This window comes from Cryptomeria japonica, chromosome 5 (genome assembly GCF_030272615.1).
Source record: "Cryptomeria japonica chromosome 5, Sugi_1.0, whole genome shotgun sequence".
NCBI lineage: Eukaryota > Viridiplantae > Streptophyta > Pinopsida > Cupressales > Cupressaceae > Cryptomeria > Cryptomeria japonica.
The window spans coordinates 168,603,074-168,626,580 of NC_081409.1; positions in this window are offsets into that span (position 1 = coordinate 168,603,074).

A 23,507-nucleotide genomic window follows, 5' to 3' on the forward strand; every position below is an offset into this window, starting at 1 on the left:
GTAATTGTGATATTTATATGTATGTATGAAATGCTTAATATGTGATAATGCAGGTGCAACTACATGGAATGCAAATATTTTTGGTGTGTTATTATACTCAGTCATGTGATAGCAAGATACACAGACTCAAGAAGGATGATGGAGGTTAATCAAGAAAGGGGATGAAAGATAGAAGATATGAAAGTGAAAGAGCTTCTTGTGCATTATTATCATTGAGCTTTATTATGGAAAGTAGGTTATGACAATTGAGGAATATGTTTGACCCAGAAAGTCATTGTACCCATTTGCATGGAGATAAGACAGTTGCAAACAAGGAATTCCCTACTTCATACTAGACTCTCAGTGTCCTCATATCCTTGGACAAGTCATAGCATTACTAAGAGACAATCCACAAACAACAAAGAAAAATAGGTGACGATACCCCATCCTCGCCTTTCTAGTCAAAGACATTTTGGAAAAGCTAAAAGACATGTCACCAAAAAGATAAAATCACAAGAAAACCAAAACTTGACACCAACATCCACTGTAGTCCTTAGGTTTAGTGTCTCTTGTCACTTGTATAAGTCTTATTTGATTGTGGTCACAATGTTTACTTTCACAAAAGGATAGATAGCACTGAACCATAATGTTGTCTGAGTTTGTTGAAAGATTTGATTTGTTGAAGCCCATTGTTGTTGTTGTGCCTCATCTGAAACTGACTGAATCCATGAAACTAATACTTTATTGCAGATTGGTGATGCAAATATTTCTTTATTTATGGATTGTGCGCGGATAGACTGAAGAAAATTGTAAGAAATTGTACTCTTGAGAGTGTGTGATGTTCTTAGTTTCACACCCATCAGTAGACGTAGGATTTGCCTTAGCCACAGATAGGAGCTGATTTATTATGGATGTAAAGGGTGAAAAGGGAGGTTTATTATGAATGGCTAACCAATCTTGGGTAGATCAATAACAAGCCATGATGGGAATGGGTAAGTTTATTATGAATGGAGAGGTTGTGAGTGTGTGCAAAGTAAAGGATGAAATGGAATCCTGAAGGAGGGAGGAGAAATGTCCCTACACATGGTGTCAGTGACCCAGTTTTCACCATGGTACTTGCCCAGGGTGCCACCGAAGTGGTTTTGACCATTGGACGAAATTTTAATCTTTACTTTTTTTAATTTTTTAATTTTTTTGTGTCACAAGGTGCTTGTTTGCCAAGTTTTCACCAAGTAACAATTATTTTTTTTTTATGATTTTTTTTTGTATTTTTTGAATTAGGATACTCTGAAGAGCTATGTGTAAAATTTGTGAAGGTGCATGTTGTTGATGGGATCCTCCAAAGGTTCTCCCTTTATGGTTGAGAGTTGATATGCACTGGATCTATAGGTTGTTGTGATGATGTAAGGACCAAGCTAATTTGGTTTGAACTTGCCCTTCTTCTCTTTGTCTTGCTGATTTTTGGGGTTTTCCTTGAGAACTAAGTCACCCACCTCAAATTTATGAGGCTTAACCTTGTGATTGTAACTACAACATTCCTTGACTAAATGATGTGTAGCTCAAGTGACTATCTTCCTTGATAAAGGAAACAAGATAGAACTAATAGTATGTGGACTACACAGGTTCGGATGCATGTCACCTGAAGAAGTTTGGGCATCCCTGGTAACAAAGTCCCTCGAGGAAGCTCCATTAAAGGTCCATGATGTATCACAAGAAGGGAAAGGATGTGCAGAACAAGTGGATGAGTGATGAAGGCTTATGATTGTGAAAAGAAGTGAAAGTAGGATAGCATGATGGAGACTTAGGATCAACAAGTGTGCTTTTTGACTTGAAATTTTAGAACTTTTGCCCCTAGTTATTTTGATATTAGGGGAGATCAACTCTTGTTCTTTTTCTTTCATAGGATTTTTATCCTTGACTTTGATTTTTGTAGAGTCTAGTAGCTTTTGATTTTGATTTGGACTAAAGGACTTTTCTTTATTTTTAACTTTTAGTTTTTTCTTTTCAAGGCTTAATTTTTCATCTCTGATGAGTAAGGGTTTTTGTAATTCTTGTTGATCCAAGTCTGGGAGAGGAGTGGAAATGGAATGAGTGGATGAAATGGTAAGGCTATATGATTTCTCGAGAGGGTTGGCGATACGCTCAATAGATTCTTCACTAGAACCATTCTTAGGACTATTGATATCGAGAAATGCTTGCACTGCTAGAGGAGATTTACATACAGACTCAGTAGCCACAACACTAGGTGGTTCATACCCAGTTCCTTGGCATTGCAAATTATTTGTAGTTTGTTCCCATTGATTGAATGTGTTAGGAGATAGTGGGAGTTTATCAACATGAAAGATATACTCATCACATCCCATGTCTTTAAACTTGAACTTTTCTTTGATCTCTTCTTGTTTTGATGTAGAAGCTTTCAAGGATTCTCAATCAACATATGTTGAAGATGGAACAGCTTCTCGATTGACTGGGATTGTTATTTTTGATCTAGGTCAAAAATTGTTGCAATATATGAATGGATTTGGGTCAGCTTTGATGGTCACTTCAACTCCATTGTGTGGAAACTTGATACATCAATGATATGTAGATGGGACTATGCTCATCTCATGAATCCATAGACATCCTAGCAATATGTTGTCTGTGAGATCAAGGTCTAGGACTTGACAAACCACATCCTTTGTAACTGGCCCAACTCTGAGAGGTAAGGTGACTGTGCCTTTGGATGAGTGCTCTTCATCATCATATGCCTTGATGGTAATTTTGTTTGTAGAATTTATAGCCTTTTCAGAATATCCCAATTGTTTAATAGTGTTCAAAGTACATATGTTAAGACTAGCTCCTCCATCTATCAAGACTCGTTTTATTTGGTGTTTGTGTAGGAAGGCTTCAATGTGTAAAGGTGCATTATGTGGTTGGCTCATGAAGGCATCATCGGCTTCTGGGAATGTAAGGGAGTGTGGAACGGAAAGGTATCCCATCATGGTTTTAAACTGGTCAATGTTCAGATCAATAGGGATAGTAGTTTCTCTCAAAATTTTGTCAAGAATGGCTTTATGTGCGGGAGATATGTGTAAAAGCTCAAGGATTGAGATAAGCGCAGGTGTCTTCCCTAACTATTCTACAAGATCATACTCTGGCTTGGTTGTTGAGGAAGTGGTGGTTTTAGATGGAGCACCTTGCAAAGTGACCTTACCTTGATGAGTTGTAACATTACATTCAAAGGTAGGTTTAGAAGAAGGTCCAATTTCTTTTAGGACAATTTTGGGTCTTTGGGTAGAATCTTCAAGCGTTTTGTCCTTGATGATAATGGTAAAGACATATTTATCCATCAAAATGTGATTGATAGTTGAATCATAGTTATAGGATGCTCTGGTATAGTTGGTCTGCTCATCAATGGCTTTGGCTTTTCCCTTGTCATGCTTTAGGAATGGTTCTTTAAACATTTCATGTTCTTGGTTAGATGAGTGTCCCTCTATCTGAATGTCACCTCTATCAATAAGGTCTTGTATGATGTTCTTCAGTCGATGACAATTTCCTATCTTGTGGCCCTTTCTCTTGTGATACTCACAGTATTCATCATCATTCCACCAATTTGGTTTGACCTTTGGCTCATATGGAGGAAAATCTAGAATTGTGATTATCTTGTTTACTACTAGCTTCTTGAAAGCTGACTCAAGTGGTTCTCCCAATGGGGTGTACTTCCTTCATGATTTTGAAGTTGTTTGAGTATTCACTTGATTGTTTGTAGAGTTTGATCTAGAAAAAACGGTTTTAGGTCATACTGTATTAGCATCCACAACACCATCATTGACTGTGTTCTTGTCTTTGTTCCAAAATCTTGGCTTGTCTTTTCCTTTAAAGTCCTTTTTGTTATCTTTGAATATCTTAATTACTCCTTATTCAATTAGGACCTTCTCTATTGCTAAGCCTTTTTCAATGATGTCCTTGAAGGTGGACAACCAAGCTTTTCTTAGATCACAACCAATTTCTCTATGGACATTCTGGGTGAACATCTCTACCATTTATTTTTATGGAATTTCACAAGAGCATCTGCTGGCTATCCTCCATCTTTGTAAAAATGATGAAAAAGATTCTCCATCCTTTTGCTTGGTGTTGCACAAAGTGGTGACTAATATGTTTGTCTCTATATTGTATGAGAAATGTTGGATAAATGCCTCTACTAAGTCACCCCATGACATAATTCCAGGTGGAAGTTGGGAGAACCATTCTATATCTTGATCACCTAAGCTCTATGGGAATAATCTCATCAAATATGTCTCTTTTGTTGCTACCTCAATGCAAGCTATCAAAAATTGTCTTATATGTGCATTAGGATCCCCTTTTCCTCTATACTTATCCAACTTAGGTGTTACAAAGTGTGTAGGAAATGGAGGCATTGGAATGCTTTTGTCAAATGGATAGGAACATATGTCTCTCATTGTGTAAGTTGGATTTAGTGTATTTATGTCCTCCATTTTCTTTTGTAAGTCCTTAATTTGCTATTCCAAATTGTTCTTAGGTGGAGACCGACTTATTGGACCATACCCCATTCCTAAAGCACCGAGTGGAGGAGGAGCATGTTGCATATATGGATGGTATTGATCATACACATGTTCATATGGAGGAGGTCTATTATGATGTTGCATATGAGGACCACTTGGTATAGAGTCATGATGAGGAATAGAATATCTATTTTGTCCATGTATACCATACTCTACAGGCATGTCATGAGTTTGTTCTAATGCGTTGCCCCAAAATTTGACATGGGGTTTTTTTGTGTTGAAATTTTGATCATGCCTTTGGATATCCAATTGCTTTGTTGGTTGATCTTTATCAGTGGTATGTGATTGATTATATTTTTCTACATAAGACTTCCATAAAGGTCTACATAGATGAGTATCATATGCTTGACCATGTGTATGTGGGACCTCAGGTTTTTGAAACAATGATGATGGTGATTCAGGCACAAGATGTGGTCCTCTATTGCCTCCACTATTAGGCCTCCTTTGATCCATGTTGAAGTGAGGTTGTTGCAAAGGTCGATTCTCCATTATTTGAGACATCTCAAAATGATGAGGGATCTTGGCTCTACTTTGTGGCATAACTTGTAAGAAATATTGTCTATCCCTCCTCATTATTTCCTCAACTAATCGATTGAAATGGGGATCCATAATGGAGTCTTCCACTTCTGTTGAATGTATGAAAAATTTGTCCATATTGTCATTGTGTGTATCATTTTTGTTTGTAGTGTCCATGTTCTAAATATTTGGAATGTTTCTATAGGCATCCATGTCAGGTAATGTGGTATGATCAGAATTGAAAAAGACATCATTGTCATACTCAGGCACTCATGTTTGCGAACTCTTGAGCCTCTTTAGTTTCTCTCCTAGATTTTTGGGAATGGGTTTCAACCATGAACTAGGTATTGACCAAGATGTGGGAGACTAGATGAAAATGGGAAGAGTATGGAAGACCAAGAGTTGGATGGAATGTAAATGAATCTGAGGTCTACTTGCAATGTCCAAAGTGTAAGACCAAGTATGTATGTAGTAGAGTAGGTGTGGCTTCCAAAGAGATGATATTTTCTCTTGATGAGGTAAGTTGACCTTGACTCTAATGAGACCCAAAGGTGATATACCTTGATGAGGGACCACTTAGAAAAATATTGTTGTATGTAGTGAGTTGACAAAGTAAGATGAGGACAAGCAAGTGACCTTTTGACTCAAGTTTAGACAAATGTGAATGTAATACAATATGTAAAGCAATGATGGACTTTGTGAGACCTAAAGATAGGTTGAATTCTAGATGAAAACCCAGAGAAATAACCTAGGAAGCTCAATAATTCTGAAACCGATTGCTCTTGTTTGTTGGACTGTAAATTTTTCCAATTTGTCAAGTTGTTTGTTGTGACTAAATCTGAGTTTGTTTGACTATTTTTCATGACAAGAGGACACAATGTTGATGAGGATGTTGGCATATGTGCAGAGTATGTTGACATAATGATATTGTGTTGTCATTGATGTCAATATGTTGAAGAGTGAACCGGTAATATGTTGAAGAGTGAATCGGTATATTGAAGCCAAGCAACTGGAAAAGTGAACTGGTATGACAAGCAGGCAAAGTGAACCAGTAATATGCGGAAGAGTGAATCGGTATATTGAAGCCAAGGAACTGGCCAAGTGAACCGGTATGCTATTGAGAACCGATATATGTGAAACAATAAAGCAATATGTTTGTTCAAGTGAACCAGTATATGGAATGTTTTCTATCAAGGTTTAATATGGTATGACTACTAGTTTGTAGTCTCAGCTTTAGGGTTTCTAGTTGAAGTGTTTTGAGCCTGTCTGATTCAACCAATGGCATTATATGATGAGATAGCATTGTAATGGAGAATAGATCATGTTGTCACATCAGCCTCATGCGCGTGAAGGATCTTGCATGAAAGAGATTGATCCTATCTACCTCAGGAATGTGCGATGTCTTTGCAAATGGTGGAGAAAGCGTGATGGGTTATCGCCTCCAAGAAGTGGTGAAGAATGAACGATGAAGAATGTATTGAGATCTGTTCAAGACCATTGTATTCAAATGCAAAGTGTTCAATGGTCAGGATTGAACTAACTGAATTGCTCAACCTAAATGTATAGGGTTTAGGGTTTATGATACCGACCTATCTATTTCCTATAAGGTCCATGTTGTGTTTTATGTTGAGGTTGTTAGAAAATATTGAGTGTGTATCTAAGTGCAGAGATACTGGATTCTTGCCAGACCAAATAAGAGAATTGATACCTACAAAGTGTGTGTGCAGAAGGAAGGAACTAAAGTGGATCTGCATTGGCATTGTGTGCTATTACTAGATCATTGTAATACCTGTTGATCTCTAACCACTTCAACAGTTGGAAAATCCCTTAACAGGGTAGCTTTAACCAGTTTTCTATAAACCCTTTAATAGGGTGACTCAAATCCATTGAGTTCATAAAATACTCTCACAAGGTAACCTCCAATAGGGTTTAACCCTTAACTGGGTATTCTAGCCATCCTTTAACCAGGTGATCCCTAACAGGATCAGTTCCTAACAGAACCTGTTGTAACAATCTGTAACTAGACTACACTCCTAACAGAGTGAACTTCTAAAGAGTTGAAGAACATCTTGTGTGTATTCATCTCGACCATGGTTTTTCCCAATCAGGTTTCCACGTGAAAAATATGTGTGTCATGTGTGATGCCTCCTTCCTGTGATGTTTTGTTATTTCCTATTGAGTGTTGAATCATGTTGATCTAGTAAATTATTGTATCTTTGATGATAGATTATCTATTTATGCATAAGGATAAAGTGGAAATGAGGGAGTAGGTTGTGTGGGAAGATAAGTGTTTCCGGTTTATGTCTTTCACAGTCACATTGTGTTTAACCGGTAGTAATCTGGTTCAGACCGGTGTTAGTGATTGCCAGTAAAGTTCACTATTTGTAGTCAAACTGGATCAAGAAAAGCTTTTGTGCTTGTACTAATTCACCCCCCCTCTCAGTACTGATTTGGTACTCACTGTTCATCATTGAGTTATCAATTGGTATTAGAGTGCCCTCCAGGTCCTCTGTGTTGTAAGCTTAACTGCTTGAGGGAAAGATCCTATTGTAATGATGAAGAGGGAAGGTCCAAAGTTCAACAGAGATAATTTCAAAATATGGAAGGACAGAATGAAGATATACATTAGAAGCATGGGTGCTCAACACTGGAGCTATGTTGAGAATTCTTATGTTATTCCTACTGGTACTCTCACCGATGATCAAAAGAGAGAGATCTAGGAGAATGGGCAAGTCATGGAAGCCCTAATTAGCAGCTTATCTAACATTGAGTTTATTGATGTTCAGGATAAAGAAAATCCCAAAGAAGTATGGGATACTCTTTAGAATATCTATGGCAGTGATGAGCATGTGAAACAAGCTAAGGAAGAAAGCCTTAGGGGAAATTTTGAAGACATGTTGATGGTTGAAGGAGAGACCATTCAGCAATATGGAATAAGAATCAAAATTGTTGTTAGAGACATCAAGAGTGTAGGAGGCAAAATTGATGACTCTACTATTGTTGGCAAAGTCTTGAGGTCCTTATTACTGGTCTATGCAATAAGGGTTTCTGCTATTCAGGAGTTGAGGTCAATAGACAGGACAAAGGTATCCCTAGACTCCATCATTGCAAAATTGACAACCTATGAGCTAAATATTTTTGATGGCAGTATTCAGAAGACTAAATCAGCTTTTAGAGCATCTAGTGCACCATCCAGAAAAGGAAAAGAAGCAAGAACTAGCGCTGAACCAAGACAGAGCAGAGAAATGGATGATGAGGAGATCCTAATGGAATTTGAAGCTGTTCTTGCCAAGAGAATTCCTAAGGGAACTGGTAAATATAGAGGTAAGCTCCCTTTGAAATACTTTTCTTGTAATCGGATAGGACACATTGTTGTAAACTATCTTAGTGGTGATAACAAGGACAAACTAGAAAGGTTCAAGAAATTCAAAGGAGGAAACCAAAGAAATTATTTTGTAGTAGTTGATGAAGGTGTCATAGATGAGGAATCAGAAGATGAAGAAAATGAAGATATTGTGTTTGTTGCAGTTAAGGAGGATGTGTCAAACAAGAAGGCTCTTGTCTCCCGCTTTGATAATTCCAATGAGTGGATTATTGATAGTGGTTGTTCTCACCATATGACTGGTGACCGGAGAAAGTTTCTATCTCTGGAAGAGTATGATGGTGGTGTGGTTCATTTTGGTAATGATGCACCATGTATGGTCAAAGGGAGAGGGTCCATCTCTCTAAATGGAAAGAGTAGTTCTAACAATGTGTATTGGGTGGAAGGTCTCAGACACAACCTATTGAGTGTTTTCCAATTGAATGATAGTGGACTCACTCTGGAATTCAAAAATGGAGTGTGCAAAATCAAAGCAAAGAATGGTGAACTGATGGCCACCGGTATGCAAACCAAAGGTAACTTATTTCAGTTGAATGCAAATATAAGTACATGTCTCATGGCTAAGTTTGATGATAGATGGATATGGCATAGGAGACTCTACCATGTAAATTTTGATAACATAGTGAAGGCCAGTAAGATCAAGGAAATTAGAGGACTGTCGATGCTAAGCAAACTGGAAAATCCTCTATGCAGAGAGTGTCAACTAGGGAAAATGTCTTCCTCAACCTTCAAAGGTAAATGTTTCACTACAGATAATTTACTCGATCTTGTGCATACTGATTTGTGTGGTCCTATGAAAACTAGGAGTGTGCAGAGAGATAGGTATTTTATGATTCTTACTAATAATTTCTCAAGAATGATGTGGGTCACATTCTTGAAGGATAAGTCTAAAGCCTTTGGAAAGTTCAAAGCTTTCAGAACACTGGTAGAAAAGGAAAGTGGTAGAAGAATCAAATGCCTTAGAACTGATCAAGGAGGGCAATTCACTTCCGGTGAATTCAACAAATATTGTGAAGAGAATGGCATCAAGAGGCAACTATCTACCCCCTGGACTCCACAACAGAATGGCTTAGCAGAAAGAAACAACTGGACTGTGGTTGAAGCAGCTAAAAATATGTTGATCCAAGGAAAGGTCACTTGCACCTTTTGGAGAGAAGCGATGAGCACTGCAGTCTACAAAATGAACCGGGTACTCATCAAGAAAGGAAAGGATAGGACTCCTTATGAGTAATAGAATGGTAAGACACCAGTGGTAAGCTACTTTAGAGTATTTGGTATCAAATGTTATATCAAGAGGAGTGAACATCAGAGCAAGTTCGATGCAAAATGTGATGAGGGAATATTCCTAGGATATTCCACTAAGAGTAAAGCTCTCAAATGTTTCAATAGTAGGACTCAGAGAATCATTGAAAGCATCAATGTTAGGGTTGATGGAAACTCTAAGAAACCTGAGGAAACCGGCAGTAAGCATGTAGGAGATGAACTGGTAGTAACCTTCTGGGAACCGGTTGCAAATCTGCCCAGTACCAGTAACTGTGCTCCTACACTAGTAGATGTTGATGCTAATGAAGATGAGGATGAAGAAGAAAAGAAAGAAGAATCTGTTAAGAATATACCTAGGTATGTTAAACTCAATCATGATCCAAAGCAGATCATAGGAGACAAAGATGCAGGAATTCTTACAAGAAGAAAGGTTAGAGAAATCTCATGTATGTTCTCTAAATTTGAGCCTCAATCATTCAAAGAGGCACATAAAGATGAAGACTGGATCAAGGCAATGGAAGAGGAACTTGACTAGATAGAGAAGAATGGTACATGGTCTTTGGTACCCAGACCGGACCATAAAATGTCATTGGAACCAAAAGGGTTTTTAGAAATAAGTTGAATGAGGATGGCACATTGGTAAGGAACAAAGCCAGACTGGTATGTAAAGGATATGCCCAAGAAGAAGGGGAAGACTATGGAGAAACCTTTTCTCTAGTAGAAAGATTGGAAGGAGTTCGTATGCTTCTTGCATATGCAGCTTTTAATGGATTCAAGGTATACCAAATGGATGTAAAATATGCATTCTTAAATGGAATACTTGAAGAGGAGGTGTATATAGAGCAACCAGATGGGTTTGCCCTATCAGAAGACAATGACATGGTGTGTAGGCTACATAAAGCCTTGTATGGACTGAAGCAGGCACCTAGAGAATGGTATGAACACTTGCACTACCATCTTGTGAAGATTGGATTTGAAAGAATAAGTAAAGATAGCAATATCTACTTGAAATTAGAAGGAGATCAGATTCTGATCTATGAAGTATTTGTTGATGACATAATGTTTGGTGGAGATGACAAGATGAGTCATGACTTTGTAGATGAGATGAAAAAGGAGTTTGAGATGTCACTCATAGGGGAGATTAAGTTCTCCATTGGATTGCAGATTCAGCAAATGAAAGATGGAATCTTTTTTACTTAGTCCAAGTATGTCAAAGAGGTGTTGAAAACCTTTGGTATGGAAGACAACAAACCAGTTGGTACACCAATGGTGGCTGGTTGTAAACTATCAAAAGAGCATGACTCAGCATTGGTAAATGAGAAGGATTGCCGATCAATGATTGGTAAGTTGCATTATGTAGTGCATAGCAGACCAAACATTGCACATGTAGTGGGGATTACCGCCCGGTTCCAGAAAAACCCAAGAGAATCCCATTTGGTAGTAGTCAAGCGGATTCTTACATATCTAAAGGGAACTATTGACTATGGATTATGGTATCCATACAATGATGATTTCAACATTAAGAGTGTTCATAGATGTTGACTGGGCTGGTTATGTGGATGATCGGAAGAGCACAACTGGTGGTGCATTCTTTCTTAGTGATAGACTGGTCTCATGGATGAGTAAAAAGTAGAGTTGTATCTCTCAGTCTATAGCAAAAGTGGAGTATGTTGCAGCTTTTATGAACCACACCCAGACTATTTGGATGAAGCATGTGTTGAATGGCTTCAAAGTTCCTATATTTGAACTAGTAAGTATATTTTGTGACAATACAAGTGCAATTAATATCTCCAAGAATCTAGTTTTACATGCTAGAACTAAGCACTTTGAACTCAAGTATCATTTCTTGAGGGAAAAGGTTCAGAACAAAGAGGTGGTATTGGAACATGTTTCCAATAAGGAGCAGTTAGTAGAAATATTCACCAAGCCTCTATCGAAGGCTACATTTACCTATTTGAGAGGTGAATTAGGGGTGTTGCCCCTTCAAGAGGTAAACTAAAGTTTAGTGCTCCACATTAGTCATATCTTCCTTTGCTATATCTTTTCAGGATTGATGTGTTGAAGGATGCTACTCCTCAAGGGGAGCAATATAGTGGAATAGGGAAACTTGTGCCTCCACTTTGGCATTGTTGTCAAAGGGGGAGAAGATGTGAAGTGAAGAAGATATCTACAGTATTAAGGAGAAGATGTGGTGCAGAAAGAGAGATATCTTTGTATATTGCCATCAATGCCAAAGGGGGAGATTGTTGGCATATGTGCACAGTATGTTGACATAATGATATTGTGTTGTCATTGATGTCAATATGTTGAAGACTGAACCGGTAATATGCTGAAGATTGAACCGGTATATTGAAGCCAAGCAACTGGCAAAGTGAACCGGTATATTGAAGCCAAGTAACTAGCAAAGTGAACTCGTATGCTGTTGAGAACTGGTATATGTGAAACAGTGAAGCGGTATGTTTGTTCAAGTGAACCGGTATAAGGAATGTTTTCTATCAAGGTTTAGTATGGTATGACTACTGGTTATTAGTCTTAGCTTCAGGGTTTCCGGTTGAAGTGTTTCGAGCCTGTGTGATTCAACCGATGGCATTGTATGAGTTAGCATTGTAATGGAGATCAGATCATGTTGCCATGTCAACCTCATGCGCATGAACGATCTTGCATGAAGGAGATTGATCCTATCTACCTTAAGAATGTGCGATGTCTCTACAAACGGTGGAGAACATGTGATGGTTTATCGCCTCTAAGAAGCGGTGAAGAACGAACGATGGAGGATGTCTTGAGATCTGTTGAAGACCATTGTATTCAAATGCAAAGTGTTCAATGGTTAGGATTGAACTGACTGAATTGCTCAATCTAAATGTTTAGGGTTTAGGGTTTATGATACCGACCTATTTGTTTCCTATAAGGTCAATGTTGTGTTTTATGTTGAGGTTTTTGGCAAATGTTGAGTGTGTATCTATAAGTGCAGAGATACGTGATTCTTGCTAGACCAAATAAGAGAATTGATACCTGCAGAGTGTGTGTGCAGAGGGAAGGAACTAAAGTGGATCTGCATTGACATTGTATGCTATTACCAGATCATTGTAATACCTATTGATCTCTAACCACTTCAACAGTTGGAAAATCCCCTAACAGGATAGCTTTAACCGGCTTCTGTAAATCCTTTAACAGGGTGACTCAAAGCCATTAAGTTCATAAAATCCTCTAACAAGGTAACCTCCAATAGGGTTTAACCCTTAACCGGGTGACCCCTAATAGGATCAGTTCCTAACAGAACATGTTGTAACAGTCTTTAACCAAACTAGACTCCTAACATAGTGGACTTCTAAAGAGTTCAAGAACAGCTTGTGGGTATTCATTCCCACCGTGGTTTTTCCCAGTTGGGTTTCCACGTGAAAAATATGTGTGTCATGTGTGATGCCTCTTTCCTGTGATGTTTTGTTATTTCCTATTGAGTGGTGAATCATGTTGATCTAATAAATTATTATATCTCTGATGATAGACTATTTGTTTATGCATAAGGATAAAGTGGAAATGAGGGAGTAGGTTGTGTGGGAAGATAAGTGTTTCCGGTTTATGTCTTTCATAGTCACATTGTGTTTAACCGGTAGTAATTTGGTTCAGACTGGTGTTAGTGATTGCTAGTCAAGTTCACTGTTTGCAGTCAAACTAGTTCAGGAAAAGCTTTTGTGCCTATGTTGATTCACCCCCCCCTCTCAGTACTAGTTTGGTACTCACTATTCATCATTGAGTTATTAGAGGACTCATTGTTTGCAAGTGTTTAGACTCAAAATGACTCCAAAGAAAGTATGTTGTTTGATGTAAAATTGTTTTGCATACACTTGAAGACACAAAAGACACAATGTTATGATGTTTGCTCTTGAATGTTTGAATGTTCAAAAGAAGACAAGCACAATTCTTATGGATGGCCAGGCAATAGTTGTTGATCCAACATCGGGTTTCCCCTGAGGCTACGTTATTCAGAGTGGATACTTAGATGCTTGACCCCATTGGCTCCACCCTTGACACTCACTTCTCTGGGGTAGCCAAGCATCAGTCCCCATGAAAACTCCCCATGGTGAACTTTTTATCTCTACTAAGAACCGTATGTGTGTGGGTCGCTCCAAAGTCCAACCTCCTAACCCAACAACTAGAAGGATTTTGGCTTTATAAAACAAAAAGGTGCTAGTAAGGGCATCCACTCATGTGTCCATACATGCGGCACTTTTAGCTGTGTAAATATAGAAGGCTCCCAGCCGGTAGGGGTTACGCCCTACAAATGATCAAATAAATTTGCTCAAATGGGTTTATGGGGAGACATAGTGTAGGTATGAACTAATCAACACACGTTACCCATGGCTTTCACCATGGATACAGTTGTTTATAGTGGTTCGGAAGAGGATGGATTTTCCTCACTACCACTTGGGTCATTCTCTCTTCACTAGTAGTCCTAATGACCACACGGGGAGACAGGGCCCCTAGAGATTAAATGAAAAGAGCTTATTGCCCAAGACACAAAAGACACTGGTTCAATTTTACTACACCAATTGAAGTGTTTGATAATCTATGAAAACAAGGCACACAATGAAGATCAAAAACCCTTGCCAAAATTCAGTAACATAGATTTGTTAGTAGTTTTGCAATAATACCCCTCTTGCAAACACACAAGTTAGGTAAATTTTAGATCCAAAAGACTTTGTGAAATAGGGGCTTTCAATAATGCGTTTTTTTTTCCCAATTCAAAGATCCAATTCATCATAAAAAAATACTACCTGTAAAATTTCAAGAAATTTCCAAAAATGTAAGAAAATCCAAAAAATTTGCTAATTTGCTCCAAAAATTAATTTTTTATGAAAATCATAAAAAATTCATATAAAATGTAAAATTGATCCAAAAAATCTAAAATTTTTACTCGACACTCCTAATGGTCTTCCAAACCTGTATAAAAAGTATTATGCAAAAAATTTAAGCAGTTTGTAAGATATGAGCAAAATAATGCAAAACCCTAATTTTAAAAAGATCTGATTTTTTAGGAATAATTTTGCATCACATTTAAAATCATAAAGAACAGATGCTATGTATAATTCTGAGAGATTTCCAAAAATGTAAGAAAATCTGAAAAATTTGCTAATTTTCTCTCAAAATTATTTTTTTATGAAGAAAATTCACATATGATCCAACAAATCTAATTTTCTAAGTGAGCATTTCTAATACTATTCTTGACCTACAAAACAAATTTGATGGAAAATTTCAAAGCAGTTTGTGAGATCTGATCAAAATAATGAAAAACCCTAATTTTTAAAAATCTGATTTTTAACGAGATATTTTGCATCAAAATTAAAATCACAAACAATAGATCATGTGTATAAATTAGAGACCTTTCTAAAAATATAATAACATCCAAAATATTTTCTCATTTGCTCTCAAAATTATTTTTTTATGAAAAATCATAAAAAATTAAAATATGCTCCAATAGATCTGAATTTTGGTTTGAGAGTTGTTGATACTGTCTTCAACCTGCCAAAATAAATTTGGTGCAAAATTTCCAAGCCGTTTGTGAGATCAGATCAAATCTCTCCAAGATCTTGATTTTGTGTCCAAAACTGTAGCTGCACAAGGTTATTCTCCAAATTGTTTTACAAAACAACAATATAGGGTTATAAAAACCTACAAAAAACACGGATCTAACAAAAATTCATGTCCCATTAGGCGTGCCAAAATGTTTAAGGTGAAAGTGGATAACAACAATATTGAAAGGCTAAATGAATTGAACCACAAAACCCTAGCCTAACAACAACAAAGATCCACCATAACATATGAAGATTACCTAAGACAATGCAAATCAAATGAAATCACAAAGATTATACCATCACATGTCCAATAGTGTTTGGATCTCCATTCTTCCTATCTCCATTGATCTTGCTTGATATATTTTCTCTGAGATTTTATGTGTGCACAAGAGCTCAACAAAGAACAGAAATGCGGTTGCAAGTAGACTTGCTCGCATATGAAAGTTTGAATGCTAGAGTAGTCGGGGCTTCAAATATCGATTAGAATTATTAGATTGATTAGAATGATTCGGGTTGATAATGAAGGAAGAATCTCCTTATATAGAAGATACTATAAGAAATGGAGGGATAAGATTGAGAGGTGTAAAAGATAAATGGTCGGCTAAGATTAGAGGGTAGGTAGAAGAAATGAGAAAATACTAAGAGGGTAGGTAGCGTAGGAATTAAGAGATGAATGACATGTGTCATTGGTAGAAAAGGCTAATAAATTAATTAAATAAATAAAGATTTATTTAATTAATAGAGGAAGTGGGATCAATTAAATAAATAAAAGTATTTATTTAATTTAGGAAAGGATAATTTAAATAAATAAATATATTTATTTAAATGAGAAATAAGGCTAGAAGATGATAAATTAATTAATTAAATAAATAAAGATTTATTTAATTAATAGAAGAATTAGGCTTAAAATAATTAAATAAATAAAGATATTTATTTAATTAAACAAGACAATTTTAGGTGTCTACGGGGATAAATTGGAGACATTGAATGGAGATACCAGTGTCAATGAAATTGTTTGGGGAATACAATGTTGTGGAGGATCCTAGAGTGAAGATGAAATTATTTCTAAAATTTTAAGAGAATTGCCACCAACATATAAAATGAAAGTAACTACTATTAATGCGTTCAGAACAATGCCTAATACATTAGTATCTAGACATACCTTGGTTGAAAAACTTTTAGCATTTGAGCTTGAGGAATTTGGTCATGTTGCTACAATTAAGACAAATTTAACCTTCAAAGCATCATCATCTGCAACATCATCATCATCATCTGACAAATCTGATTGGAAAGAACTTTATGCAAGAGAACTTGATGATATTAGAAAGGAACATGAAGAATTGGAAGAACTTGAAGCACTATTTGTAAGGAAAATGCCTCAGGGTTCTATTGGAAGTAAGTATGAAGGTGAAGCACCATTTAAATGTTTTAACTACAATAAAGTTGGTCATATGGCATCTAGATGTCCTGATAGACATGCAAGATTGAGAGAAGAAGCTAAAAGAACATATAAGCTTAACCTTGAATATTAGAGATATAGATTTAAGAAGAATAGAGACAAATCATGCTACTATGTTGATGAAGGAGTTACTGATGATTTTGATGCAGAACCAAAAGACAATGGATGGGCTTTTGTTGCAATAAAAGAAGATCAACCGATACCTACTATTCCACCGATAGAGCAGGCCCTGGTAGCTAAAATTGAAGAAAAAGATGAATGGATTATAGATTCTGGATGTTCACATCATATGACTCGTGATAAAAGTAAATTCTTATCTTTTCAAGAATACAATGGAGGTCTAGTAAGATTTGGGGATGATAAAGCTTGTTTGATCAAAGTAAAAGGCATTATATTTTTTGATGGTAAGCACAATACTGGCAATGTTTATTATGTTGAAGGTTTGAAGCATAATCTTTTGAGTGTTGGTCAATTAGTTGAAAAAGGATTTCACTTACAGCTCAAAAATGGTAAATACAAAACCATGAATAGAACTGGTTTGGAGATTGCAACCGGTAATCAGACTAGAGGTAATATCTTTCATTTGAATAACAATGAAAAGACATGCTTGATTGCACATATTGATGAAAGTTGGTTATGGCATAAAAGACTTTGTCATGTGAATTTTTATTGCATTGTAAAGATTAGCTCAACTAAAGCAGTAAGGGATTTACCTAAGATTGTAAAACTTCATAATTTGGTATGTAAGGAATGTCAAATGGGAAAGCAAGTTAGAAAAACTTTTAAGAGTATTTATGAGAAATCCAATAATGTTCTTGATTTAATTCATACTAACTTATGTGGTCCGGCAAGAACAAGAAGACTATAGGGAGATAGATACTTTATGCTTATCATTAATGATTATTCTAGAATGTGTTGGGTTACTTTTCTTAGGGAGAAATTAGAAGCTTTCGGGAAATTCAAACTATTCAAGGCAATGGTAGAGAATGAAACCGGTAAGAAAATAAAATGTTTGATATCAAATCAAGGAGCTGAATTTACATCTCAGAAGTTTAATACATTCTTTGAAGTGAATGGAATCAAAATCCAACTATCAGCACCTCGGGTACCTCAGCAGAATGGAATTATGGAAAGGAAGAACAAAACTATTCTGGATACAACCAGAAGCATGATATTAGAAGCAAATCTAGCTCATGTGTATTGGAGAGAAGCAGTGAATACAACGGTTTACACTTTCAATAGAGTTCACATCAAAGGTGAAACCGATAAGGCCCCTTATGAACTATGGTTTGGTAATACTCCTACTCTTAAATATTTCAGAATATTTGGAAGCAAATGCTATATTAGAAGAGATGAGTATATTGGTAAATTTGATCCTAGCAGTGATGAAGGAATATTTCTTGGTTATTCTGATAGTTCTGATACTAATATGATTAGTACAGATGCCAAGCTAACAAGATGAGAGGGGGGGTGAATCATACAAACTTAATCTTCCATAATAACAACAAATTCAACCTCGGTAAACATATCAAAAAAATTGTAAAGCATGCAGACCCATAAATAGATAAGATCACCAAACATATAACACCAGATTTAACATGGAAACCCAAATAGGGAAAAACCACTGTGGGATTTCGAACCCACTAAGAAATAGACTCTTCTAGAGTATGCTCGATTAAAAGCAAATCCTGTTAAAGATTACAAACACATTGCTAGATGTGACCCGGTTAAGGGATTTCCCTCAGATCTGTTAGGATCTTCACCTTGTTAGAGGTGACCTTGTTAAAGGATTTCAAACACTCAATCCGAATGTCACTTTGCTAGAGGGTTTTACAAATAAGATTGTTAAGTCCACTCGGTTAAGAGATTTTCTGTCACTTTACAAAATAACAGTAATAAAAATCTATCTACAACTTCACATCTCAATATGCTAAAGTAGATTCTTATTTGCTCAATACAATCTATTCATAGGACTCATCTTGTCCCTCTGCTGGGCTCTATACTCTGTTATCAAAAAAGATCTTCAAGCTTTTGTGCTTGGTAATCACTATGTAGCATCCCTGTGCTTACACTTGCCCGCATACATTGTTTATCAACAGTTCTTTATTTATAAACAATTTGCCAACCACTTAATCTCCTTGATCACATTTCCCATGATCAATCATAGCCATCAGATCTTCAAACTCGACCAGGTTCAATGTATCCTTCAATCTGAAATGTTTTACCTCGCCTTGGAACTTGCATACATTCCTTGGAACTTGTGCTAAGGTATTGCGGTTCAATATGAGTCGTAGATCTTCCTATCGATCTTCCATTGCCATAGATTCTTTAACAAACTTCATGCACAGCTTACCAGTCATTTAATCAACTCCAGCTCATCAGCTTCCTTCATTAAATAATGCTTCTATACATTTAATGCATTATGTTATTACTCGGTTGCAACTCGGTGAATACTAAACTTTACTCGGTAGACATTTTGCCTTCATTAACCGATAGTGATAACCTTAGGGTTTACCGACTAGGTTCCTTAGGGTTTACCGACTAGGTTCTTTACTCGATAACATAGTATAGTATTAACCTTACAAACAATAGCATATGTAGGATATCAAAACAATCTAAACATCATGATCTCATCATTGTCTAACTTGGTAATAGTTTCCCATTGAATAACTTATTCCTCCCCTTATTCATTACATTCTTTATGTGTCTTTTACCGACATCTTTATACTCATCAAATCATAATGCTTAAGATATGGAAACATCATATTGAATCAAAAAATCAATTTCTTGACATCAATGACAAAATAATAATGTTAAGATAGTGAACATCCTTAATCAGTTATAACCATAGTTATCAACAACCTTATCAATATCCTTATTGAAATACCAACAATCTCTTATTGTAATTGGAATGCCAACAATCTCCCTTGTCTATTATAATGCCAACATATTCATCTAAGAGCAAGGCATATAGATGTTCCAATAAAAGACTGTAGAAAATCATTAAGAGTGCAAATGTGAAAATAGATGAACACTTTAGAGGAAATTCAAGCTCTATGGATTATGAACCAATAGTAGAGATGATAATTAATGAACCTATACAAAGGGCATTGATATAGAATGTGGATCTAGACCCACTAGCATCATCAGAGAATTCCATAGTGACTGAAGAACAATAGCAAGTGAATGCACCTAGGTATGTAAAACTGAATCACTCTGAAAGTCAGATAACTGGGAATAAGTATCAAGGTATAATGACAAGAGGGAGACTGGAAAATGAAGAGGTATATTTAATTTCTCAAATTGAACCAGCATCTATTATTGAGGCATGTGAAGATAAACATTGGATTAAAGCTATGGAAGATGAATTAGAACAAATTGAAAAGAATAATACATAGACATTGGTTTCCCGCCATAAAGACAAAAATGTAATTCGAACTAAGTGGGTATTTAGAGATAAACTTAATGAAGATGGTAAGGTAATCAGGAACAAATCAAGATTAGTGTGTAAAGGATATTCATAGAAAGAGGGAATTGATTACAATGAAACCTTTGCACTGGTAGCTAGAATTGAGGCAGACAGATTATTTCTTGCATTTGCAGCATACAAGAACTATAAAGTATATCAAATGGATGTAAAATGTGCATTTCTAAATGGTGATCTTGAAGAGGAAGTTTACATTGAACAACCTGATAGATTTTCATTGACAAATGATGGAGATATGGTATGCAGATTAAGTAAAGCTTTGTATGGATTGAAGCAAGCTCCTAGAGCTTGGTATGCTAGATTGGACAAATATCTTTTGAAGCTTGGTTACACTAAAGGTAATGTTGAAAACAACTTATATTTCAAAGTGACTAATGAAGACATCCTGGTTATTTAAGTTTTTGTTGATGATATCATTTTTAGAGGAGAAGATGGATTGTGTACAGACTTTTCTAATAATATGCAAGAAGAATTTGAAATGTCTATGATTGGGGAGATAAAATTCTTTTTAGGATTCCAGATTTTGAAGACTGATAAAGGTATATTTATATGTCAAACAAAATACTTGAAGGAACTACTAAAGAAATTTGGTATGGAAAACTCTAAACCGGTAAGTACTCCTATGACTACAACTGATAAATTGACATTGAAGGATGATTCAGACCCTGTTAATATGGCAAGATACAAATCTATGATTGGAGGTTTATTGTGTTTGACACAAACAAGACCTGATATAATGAATGCAATATGTATTGTTTCAATATTTTAGAGTAATCCTAGAGAAAATCATGAATCAACAGTGAAAACAATTTTTCGGTATCTACTAGCCATAATAAATCTTGGTTTATGGTATCCAAAAGATGAAAAATTTGATTTATGTGCATACATCGATGCAAATTGGGTAGGAGATGTAGATGACAGAAAGAGCACCACTGGTAGGGCATTCTTTCTTGGTAGCAGATTGATTTCATGGTTGAGAAAGAAACAGAGTTGTACATCATTATCAACAGCAAAATTAGAATATGTTGCAGCAGCAACTAACTATACTCAGATATTATGGATCAAACAAATGTTGAAGGACATAATGGTAAAATGCAAAGAACCTATAATCATTTATTGGGATAATTCAACATCAATTGATATATCAAAGAATTTGGTATTTCACTCTAAAACTAAACATGTTTCTATCAAATATATTTTTCTGAAAGAGAATGTTGAAGCAAAAGAAGTGAGATTCATTTATGTGAATACTAAAGAGCAGATTGCAGATATCTTTACTAAGCCTTTGCCTAAGGAAACTTTTGAATATCTCAGAGAGCAGCTTGGGGTAATACCCTCACCAGTAGAGACTTAGATAGTTGATGTTTGACATCAAACCGATATAATTAATAGAGAAACCTTTTTCCAGCTTTGATGAAGGAGAGCTACTTCTCAAGGGGAGTAGTTGGTTATAACAAATGGTTCTATAAATTGGTTGTATATTTTGGTATTTGTATTACTTTGGCATTTGATGTCAATAGGGGAGAGATATATATGTTAAAACCATGTATTTAGAAAATATTATCCAATGGAGAGAGAGATTATTCATTAGGGGAGAGATATATACTCTTTGCATTTGTATTTTGATTTCTGGTATTGATCTATTCTAGAGATTGTTGGTTTTTTGTTTTTGGCATTCTGTTTTGGCACTTAGATGTTTTTCCATCTTGTGTTGCGATCAATGCTAAAGGGGGAGATTGTTGGTATTATGGATGTGTTGCATTTGTTTTGTCATTGATTTCAACACTTGTCAACACTTATCCTTCTAGAGATCTATGGTTATGTTGAACTGGCACATTATGTTCACTGACAATGATTAGTGACTTATGCACAGTCACGGGTATATTGTTCACTGACAGGTTATATTGTTCACTGACACTGAGGATGACTTGTTTGTTGGCATATGTGCAGAGTTTGATGACATGATGATATTGTATGATGTCATTGATGTCAATATGCTGAAGTATGAATTGGTATATTGAAGTAAGAAAACTGGCAAGAGAACCAGTATGATGATATGAACCGCTATATGCAAAAAGGTGAACCGGTATGTTGGAATATGAATCGGTATATGAAAAGTTTGTATCACGGTTTCATTTGATATGACTACTGGTTGGTGGTCTTGGCTTCAAGGTTTTTGATTGATGCATTCCAAGTCTGTGTGATTCGACCGATGACATCCTGTGATGGGTTAGTATTGAAATGAAGATCAAATTGTGTTCCCACGTTAGTCTTGTGCGCATGAAGAATTTGTTGGCATATGGACTCTCCAATGAGACATTGTGTGTGATTGAAGGTTTTTGTCATTGATGGCAACCTTGCAATCCTATGGCACCAGCAAAACATCATACCGACAAAGCATTATTCAAGCAAGACAGTGCACCGGCATCAACAAGATCACTCTACATCAGCACCGGCACAGAAGAAAAGATGTATACCAGCACAGAGGCCAACAAAATTTTTGATATGTAATATTTTGTTTATTATTGTAAGCCGACTTGGAAAATTGTAAAATGACTCTTGTATATAAAGAAGATCATTGTAGACAATTAAAAAGGTAAGTAAACGAACAAAAAAGAAAATTATTAGGCAGACCTAATGTGTGAATTATAGGTCAAGGGTATATGTAAAGAACAAAGCAAGAACCGGTACTAAATCTGGCATTGGAAATGCTATTATAAAGTAGTACAGATCATTGGATTAGTATAATCCTCATCGTAAGTCAGTGTGACTTCTCACTAAGCAGTGTGCTCTAGGCAATTGGCCTTCCTGCATGTGCAGGCCCCTATTGTAAGTAATATTCTCTTATTGGCCAGTAAGTGAATATTGTGGGTCACAAATCCCACCAAGGTTTTTCCCACATTGGGTTTCCTCATTGAGCATCTTGTGTTATGGTGTTCTTTTCATGTGGATGTTTTTGATTCTGTTTATTACATTAATTCTTGCATATTGGTACACTGCTACTTTATGTTCTGTATGTTTTAACTTAAGAAAATATGACTACCGGTCAAATATTGATTCACCCCCCCCTCTCAGTATCTGTGGGAATCCTAACAATTGGTATCAGAGCCTGGTCCTCTATTTTCAGAAGCCTAACAACTTGAGGAAGATCTTGACACCAGTAAAAATGGAAAATCTGATGAAGCAACTTGAAGGAGCTCTTACTGACTATGATGCAGAGAAGTTGAAAAATATCAAATTAGATGATTTAAGAGTAGCTCAGGATATCATTCAGGCACTTCAAGAA